This window comes from Mobula birostris, chromosome 6, assembly GCF_030028105.1.
Source record: "Mobula birostris isolate sMobBir1 chromosome 6, sMobBir1.hap1, whole genome shotgun sequence".
Taxonomy (NCBI): Eukaryota; Metazoa; Chordata; class Chondrichthyes; order Myliobatiformes; family Myliobatidae; genus Mobula; species Mobula birostris.
In genome coordinates this window covers 103,215,379-103,227,391 of record NC_092375.1, presented here as the reverse complement: position 1 = coordinate 103,227,391, position 12,013 = coordinate 103,215,379, and positions in this window count along the sequence as shown.

Here is a 12,013-nt window from a genome sequence, read left to right as displayed (position 1 = left end):
GAATAGGTTTGGAACATAGATTTTTCCACAAAGCCAAGAAAAAGGCAGGCATAGCTAGGACCCATACGGGTGCCCATAGTTTGGAGGAAGTGGGAGGAGCCAAAGGAAAAATTATAATAATCCGGTCACCCTTCTATTCTGAGGCAGTGTCCTCTGGTTTTATACTCTCCCACTATAGAAACATCCTCTCCACATCCACACTATCAAGGTCTTATTCGATAGGTTTCGATGAGGTCACACCTTATTCTTCTGAATTCCAGTGAATACAGCCCCAGAGCCGTCAAACATTCTTCATATGACAAGCTGTTTAATCCCAGAGAAGCTGGTCGGACAATTTTCACGTTGTGATCAGCATAGTATAAAAAATAGAAATTATACTTAAGGATCCCACCACTAAGCACTTCTTTCCCTCCCGCCCCCCCCGCTTTCCGCAGGGATCACTCCCTACGCGACTCCCTTGTCCATTCGTCCTCCCGATCCCTCCCCACTGATCTCCCTCCAGGCACTTATCCTTGTAAGTGGAACAAGTGCTACACATGCCCCTACACTTCCTCCCTTACCACCATTCAGGGCCCCAGACAGTCCTTCCAGGTGAGGCGACACTTCACCTGTGAGTCGACTGGGGTGATATACTGCGTCCGGTGCTCCCGATGTGGCCTTTTATATATTGGCGAGACCTGACGCAGACTGGGAGACCGCTTTGCTGAACACCTACGCTCTGTCCGCCAGAGAAAGCAGGATCTCCCAGTGGCCACACATTTTAATTCCACATACCATTCCCATTCTGATGTGTCTATCCACGGCCTCCTCTACTGTAAAGATGAAGCCACACTCAGGTTGGAGGAACAACACCTTATATTCCGTCTGGGTAGCCTCCAACCTGATGGCATGAACATTGACTTCTCTAACTTCCGCTAATGTCCCACCTCCCCCTCGTACCCCATCCGTTACTTATTTATATACACACATTCTTTCTCTCTCTCCTTTTTCTCCCTCTGTCCCTCTGACTATACCCCTTGCCCATCCTCTGGGTTTTTTCCCCCCTCCCCTTTTCCTTCTCCCTGGGCCTCCTGTCCCATGATCCTCTCATATCCCTTTTGCCAATCACCTGTCCAGCTCTTGGCTCCATCCCTCCCCCTCCTGTCTTCTCCTATCATTTTGGATCTCCCCTCCCCCTCCCACTTTCAAATCTCTTGCTAGCTCTTCCTTCAGTTAGTCCTGACGAAGGGTCTCGGCCTGAAACGTCGACTGTACCTCTTCCTAGAGATGCTGCCTGGCCTGCTGCATTCACCAGCAATTTTGATGTGTGTTGCTTGAATTTCCAGCATCTGCAGAATTCCTCTTGTTGTCCACTACCACTCTCCCACACAACCAATTTCGAATCCAGTTTACAACCTCTCCATGGATACCTAGTGTCTGAACCTTCTGAACTGACCTCCCATGTGGAACTTTGTCAAAGGCCTTGCTAACGTCCATGTAGACAACATCCACAGCCTTTCCTTCGTCTACTTTCTTGGTAACCTCCTTGAAAAACTCTACAAGGTTCGTTAAACACGATCTACCACGCACAAAGCCATGCTAACTATTCTTAATCAGCCCTTGGCTGTCCAAATACTTGTATATCCGATCTCTCAGAACACCTTCCAATTTACCTACTACTGATGTCAGGCTAACCAGCCTGTAATTACCTGGTTTACTTTTGGAGCCTTTTTTAAACAACGGAATGGCATGAGCTACCTTCCAATCCTCTGGCACCATACCCGTGGCTAAGGACATTTTAAATATTTCTGCCAGGGCCCCTGCAATTTCTACACTAGTATCTCTCAAGGTCCAAGGAAATATCATGTCAGGCCCGGGGGATTTATCTATCTTTATTCGCTGTAAGGCAGCAAGCACCTCCTCCTCTTTAATCTCTATATGTTCCATGACACCACTGCTTATTTCCCTTCCTTCCATATATACACTCTGCCAGTTTCCTCAGTAAATACTGATGCAAAAAAATTGTTTAAGATCTCCACCATCTCGTGAGGCTCCACACATAGACGACCATTCTTATCTTCTAGGGAACCAATTTTGTCCCTTACTACACTTTTACTCTTAATATACTTGTAGAAACCCTTCGGGTTTACCTTCACATTATCTGCCAAAGCAATCTCATGTCTTCTTTTTGCCTTCCTGATTTCCTGCTTCAGTATTTTGTTACATTTTCTATACTCTTCAAGTACCTCATTTGTTCCTTGTTGCCTATACCTGCTATACACCTCTCTCTTTTTCTTAACCAGATCGCCAATATCCCTTGAAAACCAAGCTTCTCTATGCCTGTTAACTTTGTCTTTAATGCTGCCAGGAACATGCAAACTCTGCACTCTCAAAATTTCACCTTTGAAGGCCTTCCACATACTGAACACATCCTTGCCAGAAAACAACTTATCCCAATCCACTCTTCCTAGATCCTTTCTCATTTCCTCAAAATTGGCCCTTCTCCAATTTAGAACCTCAACTCAAGGACCAGACCTATCCTTATCCATAATTAACTTGAAACTAATGACATTGTGGTCACTGGACCCAAAATGTTCGCCTACACATACTTCTGTCACCTGACCTGTTTGGTTCCCTAATAGGAGATCAAGTATTGCATCCTCTCTCGTTGGTACCTCTATATATTGATTTAGAAAACTTTCCTGAACACGTTTGATAAACTCCATGCCATCTAGCCCTTTCACAGTGTGGGAGTCACAGTCAATATGTGGAAAGTTAAAATCCCCTACTGTTACAACTTCCTGTCTCTTACATCTGTCTGCTATCTCTCTACAGATTTGCTCCTCCAATTCTCTCTGACTATTGGGCAGTCTATAATACAATCCGATCAGTGTGGTCACACCTTTCTCATTCCTCAGCTACACCGTATGGCTTCTGTAGACGAGCCATCCGGGCTGTCCTGTCTATGCACAGCTGTGATATTCTCCCTGACTAGTAATGCCACTCCTCCCCCTCTGTCACGTCTGAAACAACTGAACCCCGAAACATTAAACTGCCAGTCCTGCCCCTCCTGCAACCAAGTCTCACTAAAAGCAATAATGTCGTAATCCCACGTGCCAATCCATGCCCTAAATTCATTTGCCTTACCTACAATACTTCTTGCATTGAAATAGATGCACCTGAAAACATTTCTATCACGTACAAACCTTTGATTTCTGTCTATACATGCAGTCCTCGCATGACCTTTATCCTCCTCCACCTCACTATCTGCTCTAACACTGTTTCCCCTCCCACTGCAAATCTAGTTTAACCCCCCAGAGCAGCACTAGCAAATCTACCCGCAAGAATGTGCAACCCGTCCCATCTGAACAGGTCCCAACTTCCCTGGAACAAAGCCCAATTGTCCAGAAACATGAGCCCTCCCTCCTACGCCATCTCCTTAGCCACGTATTTAGCTGCATTATCTTCCTATTTCTAGCCTCACTGGCACATGGCACGGGTAGCAATCCTGAGATTGCAACCCTGGAGGTTCTGCCCTTCAACTTTGCACCTAACTCCCTAAACTCTTTGCAGGACTTCCTCCTCCTTCCTATCCGCGTCATTGCTCCCTACATAGACCACAACATCTGGCTGCTCACCCTCCCTCCTGAGAATACTGAGAACTCGATCCAAGATATCGCGGACCCTGGCACCAGGGAGGCAACAGACCATCCGGGATTCTCGATCTCTCCTACAGAACCTCTTATCTGTCCTCCTAATTATCGAATCCCCTGTCACTACTGCTCTCCTCTTTTCCCTCCTTCCCTTCTGAGCTGAGGGTCCAGTCTCGATGCCAGAGACACAACCACTGCAACTTGTCCCTGGTAGGTCGTCCCCACCACCAATATCAAAAACAGTATACTTATTATTGATGGGAACGGCCACAGGGGTGCTCTGCTCTATCTGTCTGCTCCTCTTCGCTTTCCTGACAGTCACCCAGCTACCTGCCTCCTGACTTTTCAGGGTGACTATCTCCCTGAAACTCCTGTCTATTTCTGCCTCTGCCTCCCGAATGATCCGAAGTTCATCCAGCTCCAGCTCCAGTTCCCTAACTCGGTTTGTCAGGAGCTGCAGCTGGATGCACCTTTCACAGGTGTAGTCATCAGGGACGATTGTGCTGTCCCTGACTTCCCACATACTCCATACGGAGCACTCGACTGCCCTAACTGCTGCCTCCATTACTTACTCCTAAGTTAGTTAAATTAATTAAAGGAACTTACCCGGCCTTACATCACTGGGAGCAAGCTCGTCCTCAGCCTCTGCTCGCCGAAGCCTACTACCAAAAAGCATGACTATGCGCTTCCCTACAAAATATTCCATATGCCACTTCTTTGCCCGTTCTCCTAATTGATCAAAGTCTTTCTGCAGACTCCCTACTTTCTCAACACTACCTGCCCCTCCACCTAACTTCATATCATTTGCAAACCTATCCATAAAGCCATCAACTTCATCATCCAAGTCATTGACAAATAATGTGAAAAGATGTGGTCCCAACACCAATACTTGCATGAGAACAAACTGCCACCAACTCTCTTCACACATCTCCCACTCCCTCCCTCCTTTCCCATTAACTGTTGAATATTAATCTAACTCTTGCTTTACTGGAGCTCAAACTATTTTTATCTCATTATCTCTCAGAAGTCCCCTGAGAACCCCAAAGATGTTGTGTCTTTCCATTAACTTGACCACCAATTGGAAAAGACCTTTCCAGCTGAATCTTCCAGCAGCGGGTCTGTGCAGATCATGTGCAATCTGTAATTTTTTGCTTCAGAACCCATTCAGACAGTGAGTTCCAGACCCAAAAAATTCAAAGCCAAAGTCAAGTTTATTGTCATAAGCGCAAAATGGAATACTTTGTGCCCCAAGAACCTTTCCTCTTAGGACTAGAGCTACAGTATAGTAACGAATTAATTAATTAATTAGAGATACAGCATGAAACAGGCCCTTCCAGTCCAACGAGCTGCACCACCCAACAACCCACCATTTCACTGGACAATTTACAATGACCAATTAACCAGCACGTGGCAGGGAACCGGAGCACCCGGAGGAAACCCACGCACTCATGGGAAGGATATACAATCTTCCTATGGAGGATGCTGGAACCGAACTGCAGACTCAGAGACCCCGAGCTGTAATAGCACTCCACTAACCACTACACTACTACAGAAATTCAAGCTTATTGTCACCCAACCATATACACGCATACCACCAAGCAAAACAACATTCTTCTGGAATAAAATGCACAACATGGTACATATAACTCACACACAGCACATAGGGTGATATTCCTATACATAAACTGACAAATAATAAAGGTGCATTTACGACACAAGTCAAAAAGTAAACAGTATAACGTTACTGGTGCCTCATACGTGGTGAGACCTGGGTGGTGGCCGGGAGTTCAGCAGTCTCTCACAGCCTGGGGAAGAAGCTGGGGGCAAGAGAAGTTATTTAATGGTGAAAAGTGAAATACTTAAGGGGAATTTGAGGGGGAACTTCTTCATTCGGGGGTACGAACGTGGAAAGAGCTGCCAGCAGAAGTGATAGGTGCAGGTTCATTTATAACATTTAAGAGAAGTTTGGATGAGTACATGGATGAGAGGGGAATGGGGGGCTATGGTTCAGGTGCAGGTCGATGGGAGTAGGCAAAAGACCAGGCTGGCACAGACTAGATGAACAATGGGCATGTTTCTATGCTGAAGTGTTCTATGAGACTTCAGGTACTGGAAATCTGGAGCAACACAATAAGTTCTGGAGGAACTCAGCCGGGCAAGCAGCATCTGCGGAGAAAACCGGACAGTTGACATTTCAAGTCAAGACCCAACTTGCAGCAACATCACAGACAAGTAGCAATATACACAAGCAAAAACATAGATCACGCTGGGTATGGTAACTGCTCCACTCGTGGCTGCAAGAAACTGCAGAAAGCTGTGGACACAGCTCAGCCCATCATGGAAACCCAACTCCCCTCCATGAACTCTGCCTATACTTTTCACTGACTCAGTAAAAGCAGCCAGCATAATAAAGACCCCTCCCACCCCAGGCAGCTCGTTCCATATACACACCACCCTCTGAGTGAAGAAGTTGGCCCCTCCAAGGCCCTTTTTAAGTCTTCCCCTCTCAACTTGCATGATGTAGAATTTGTAGAACATCTACAAGGAGCACAGTCACAAGGAAGCAGCATCCATCATCAAGGACCTCCACCATCTGGACCATGCTCTCTTCTCACTGCTGCCATCGGGCAAGAGGTACAGGAGCCTCAGGTCCCACACCACCAGAGTCAGGAACTGTTATTACCTTTCAACCACCAGGCTCCTGAACCAGTATGGATAACTTCACTCACCTGATTCCACAACCCGTGGACTCACTTCTAAAGACTCTACAACTCATGTTCTCAATACTATTTATTTATTTATTTATTATTATATTCTTTGTATTTGCAGTTTGTCTTCTTTCACACATCGTTTATTTTGTCAGTCTCTGTGTGTAGATTTTCATAGGCTCTATTGTTTTCCTCTGTCCTACTGTAATGCCTGCAAGGAAATGAATCTCAGGGTAGAATATGGTGACATTGATTTACTTTGAACTTTGAATTTTTCAACACTTCAGGGCATCATACGTGCTTTCCAACTGGTGAAGTACTCTTTCTCTCATCAGAAATCCAAACGTATATAGGTAGTTCCTACCCTGACAGTTTATAAAGGAATAGAATATGGAGAGGAGTTGAGTGGGATCAGATAAGATAACAGACCATCAGTAAGGGCAAAGGCTGATGCCCCATGCGTGAAACAGAGAACAGAAACACAATAGAAATGGAACAAAAGGATTAAAAAGATTAAAGATTAAATTAAACATGAGATTCTGCAGATGCAGGAAATCTAGACTAAGACAGACAAAGTGCCGGAGGAGCTCAGCAAGTCTAGCAGCATCTATGGAGAGGTGAAGTCCTGATGAAGGATCTCAACACAAAACATTGACTTGTTATTCCTCTCCATTGATACTACACAACCTGCTAAGTAACCCCAGCATTTTGTGTGTGAAGATTAAAGATTAGCTTCATTTGTCACATGTACATCAAAACACGCAGTGAAGTACATTATTTGCATCCTATCTGGTGCCAACACCTCCCTACCCTATGTCCTTAGAATGTGGGAGGAAGCTGGAGCACCCAGAGGAAACCAAGGAAAACTGAGAGACATGAAAGAATGAATGATGTGGGTTGTCATCTCGGAGTGAGTTCCAGTGCCACTCCAAGGAGCATAGCATGAAATGCTAGGTTCACGCTCCAGATTGAGTGGACTCTAATACATTGTAAAGATCTTGTATTTAAAATATATAAAGATATTTAAAATATATTTACAGTAGGGGACTTATCCCCAGTATCCTGTGCGATAATAATCGTTAAAATAGATTATCTTCTCCATTATCTCTCTGCTGTCATTGAGATATTTCTGAGCACAGACTGGTTGCTGCATTTCCTAAATCCAACTGCTCCCTATTGAAATGTAAGCACCATCTAATCATAAGACCATAAGACATAGGAGCAGAAGTAGGCCACCTCAATCCCAGTCTCAGAGCAGCTGCAGAAGACTCTCAAGAGGGTGGACGAGCAGTCAGAGGTCACAGTGCACATTGGGTAGAAAGGGGGAAGAGGTCCTCCGCAGTGGGTATAGGGAGTTAGGGGAGAAGCTGAAGAGCAAGATCTCTCAGGTAGTAATCTCTGGATTACTCCTAGCACCACATGCTAGTCGAGGCAGGAATAGGATGGTAGTACAGATGAATCATTGGGTGAAGGAGTCGTGCAGGGGGCAGGATTTCAGATTTCTGGATCATTGGGATCTCTTCTGGGGAAGGTATGACCTGTGGAAAAAAGGATGGGTTACACCTGAACCCAAGGGAGACCAATATCCTTGTGGGTAGGTTTGCTAATGCTGTTGGGGAGGGTTTAATCTAATTTGGTAGGGGATTAGGACTGGAATGATACAGCTAAGGGTGGGGCAGTTGGTATACAAGTAAATGGACTGTGTAGTGAGAAAGTGAAGAAGAACAGGCAGATGATGGGGCAAAACTGCAGTCAGTGGGATAAGTTGAAGTGTAACATGGGGGCAAAACTGAAAAGGGTGATGATTACAAGACTGAAGGTGTAATATTTGAATGCACGCAGTGTATAGAATAAGATCTTGTAGCGAATGTAGAGATTGGCAGGTATGATGTTGTGGACATCAATGAATCGTGACTGAAAGACGATCAGAGTTGGGAGCTCAACATCCAAAGATACACATTGTATTGAAAGCCCAGGCAGGTAGGCAGAGGGGGTGGCATGGCTCTGTTGGTAAAAAATGAAAGCAAAAACTCAGAAAGAGGTGACAGGGATTCTACATCTTTCAATCCTATATGAGTGAAATTAAGAAAGTGCAAGAGTAAAAAGACCATGATGGAAGTTATATACAGGCCCCCAAACAGTTGCCAGGATATGGAATATAAATTTCAATGGGAAATAAATAAGGGCAATGTTATGATAGTAATGGGGCATTTCAATATGCAGATAGATTGGAAAAATCAAGATGATTCTGGATCCGAAGAGAGGGAATTTGTAAAACGTCTACAAATAACTTTTTAGAGCAGCTTGTGGTTGAGCCCACAAGAGGAAAAGCAATTTTAGACTGGGTGTTGTGTAATGAACCAGATTTAATCAGGGAGTTTAAGGTAAAGGAACCCATAGAAGACAGTTATCATAATATGATAGAATTCAGACTGCAGTTCGAGAGGGAGAAGATAAAGTATTGGTATTACAGTAGAGTAAAGAGAATTACAGAGGCATGAGAGAAGAGCTTGCCAAAGTTGATTGGAAGTGGGTGTTAGAGTGAATTTTTTTGGGGTAGATGATTTGTTTACAGTTAAATGACTTTGGCCACCAGACTGCTATTTTAACTGTTTGACAAAGGACTGTGGATTGAGTCCACCACAATGGGCTTCCTAAAAGGTGTGAATACCAGATGCTTCTGGTGCCTGATGCTGTAGTTTCGAAGACAGTCTTATCTATACATTATAAATATGAGTTGTCTTCCATGTTAGCACGTAAAATGCCAAATAAATGTATTGTGGATTGAACTAAAGGCTGTGGATACCAACCCAGACATGTTGGCGTTGGAAGGAAAGGATAGTGTGATATTTTGTATGTAACTTCAAAGGGAAACATTGTCTATGCATTGTCTGTAACTTTTTAAGTAGCGATTGCCTTTGTGTTTAGCATATAAATATCGAGCCCACATTTAGCTAGCAAACCTTTCTGCGGAAAGCGTCTCCGTCCGTAAGATGCCTGCTTGTTGCGTCGAATAAAGAAGCTGCTTTGTATCTACCAGTGACTCTGTCTCTCCGGTAATTTCATCCACGCTACAACAGGGGGCACTAGCAGGGATGATGGCAAAACAACAGCTTCTGGGAGCAATTTGGAAAGTGCAGGATAGATACATCCCAAAGATGAAGAAGTATTCTAAAGGGAGGATGAAGCAACCGTAGTTGACAAGAGAAGTCAAAGGCACATAAAAGCAAAAGCAAAGGCAAATAATAGAATTAAAATTAATGGGACGTTAGAGAACTGGGAAGCTTTTAAAAACCAGCAGAAGACGACTAAAGACAAAACATAAGGAAGAAAAGATGAAATATGAAGGTAAACTAGCCAATAATATAAAAGAGGATACCAACATTTTTTTCAGATATATAAAGAGTAAAAGAGGTGAGAGTGGATATTAGACTGCTGGAAAATGATGCTGGTGAGTTAGTAATAAGGGACAAAGAAATGATGAACAAGCTTATATTTTGGGTCAGTCTTCACTGTGGAAGACACTAGCGATATACCAGAAATTTGAGAGTGTCAAGGGGTAGGAGTGGGTGTAGTTACTATTACTAAGGAGAAGATGCTTGGGAAGCTGAAAGGTCTGAAGGAGAGCATTCCGACAGGCTGCATCACCGTCTGGTGTGGAGGGGCTACTGCACAAGACCGAAAGAAGCTGCAGAAGGTTGTAAATCTAGACAGCTCCATCTTGGGTACTAGCCTACAAAGTACCCAGGACATCTTCAGAGAGCGCTGTCTCAGAAAGGCAGCGTCCATTATTAAGGACCTCCTTAATATGCCCTTTTCTCACTGTTACCATCAGGTAGGAGATACAGAAGCCTGAAGGCACACACTCAGCGATTCAGGAACAGCTTCTTCCCCTCCGCCATCCAATTCCTAAATGGACATTGAAGCTTTGGACACTACCTCACATTTTTAATATACAGTATTTCTGTTTTTGCACGTTCTTAAAAATCTATTCAATATACATAATTGATTTACTTGTTTATTTATTATTATGTTTTATTTTATTTATTATTATTATTATTTTCTCTCTCTCCACTAGATTATGTATTGCTTTGAACTGCCGCTGCTAAGTTAACAAATTTCACGTCACATGCCAGTGATAATAAACCTGATTCTGATTCTCTCTGGACCAGATGGACTACAGCCCAGGGTTCTGAAAGAGGTGGCTGAAGAGATTGTGGGGGCATTAGTAATGATCTTTCAAGAATCACTAGATTCTGGAAATGGTTCCACAGGACTGGAAAATCGTAAATTTCACTCCACTGTTTAAGAAGTGATGGAGATAGAAGAAAGGGAAATTATAGGCTGGTTAGCCTGACTTCAGTGTTGGAACGATGTTGGATTCGATTTTTAAGGATGAGGTTTCAGGGTACTTGAAGGCACATGATAAAATAGGCCGTAGTCAGCATGGATTCCTTAAGGAGCAATATTGCCTGACAAAGCTGTTAGAATTCTTTGAGGAAATAACAGGCAGTATAGAGAAAGGAGAGTCAGTGGATGTTCTTTACTTGGATTTTCAGAAGGCTGCTGACAAGGTGCCCTACATGAGGCTGCTTAACAAAATAAAGCCCATGGTATTACAAGAAAAATACTCGCATGGATAGAAGATTGGCTGACTTGCAGGAGGCAAAGAGTGGGAATAAAGGGGTTGGCTTTATTTTCTGGTTGGCTGCCTGGTGACTAGTGGTGTTCTGCTGGGGGTCAGTCTTGGGACGGATTCCTTTCACATTATAAGTCAACGATTTGGATTTGATGGCTTTGTGACCAAGTTTGCAGATGATACAAATATAGGTGGAGGACCAGGTCATGTTGAGGAAGCAGGGAGTCTGCAGAAGGATGTAGGCAGATTGAGAGAATGGGCAAAGAGGTAGCAGATGGAATGTAGTGTCGGGAAGTGAATGGTCATGAACCTTGGTGGAAGGAATAAAGGCATGGATTATTTTCCAAACAGAAAATTCAAAAATCTGTGGTACAAAGGGACTTGGGAGTCCTTATGCAGGAATTCCTAGAGGTTAACTTGCAGGTTGAGTCAGTGGAAAGAAGTCAAATGCAATGTTAGATTTTATTTTGAGAGGACTAGAATATAAGAGCAAGGATGAGATGCTGAAGCTTTATAAGGTGTTGGTCAGACCGCACTTGGAGTAATGTGAGTAAATTTGGGCCCTTATCTAAGAAAAGATGTGCTGGCATTGGAGAGAGTCCAGAGGAGATTCATGAGAATCATTCCAGGAATGAAAGTGTTCACATATGAGGAGTGTTTGATATCAAAAAATTAAAGAGGATTGGGAAGGAACCAAATTGAAGAAAGAATTTCAAAAATGGTCGGGGTGGGGGGGAAGGGTAAAAGACATAATTTACTTCAAACCTTTCTATCAGTGCAGCACACTGTACTGTAAAATATCTTTAAGACTGACAAGATGAAGAAATCCTGAAGCAATCATTCATCTGTGTCTCTGAGTAACAAGAGGAGCTTCTCGGCTCAGTGCTGAGTGTGATGGATGAACAGGGAGAGGCTTGTTGAGGGTGTTATTCATTCCAGTACATCCTGAATTCCCAGATGAGTAGGACCAGCTGGTAACACATTACCTCACCATGTATGCAAAGCTGCCAGGCATGTACTGCAGGGGAGCACCA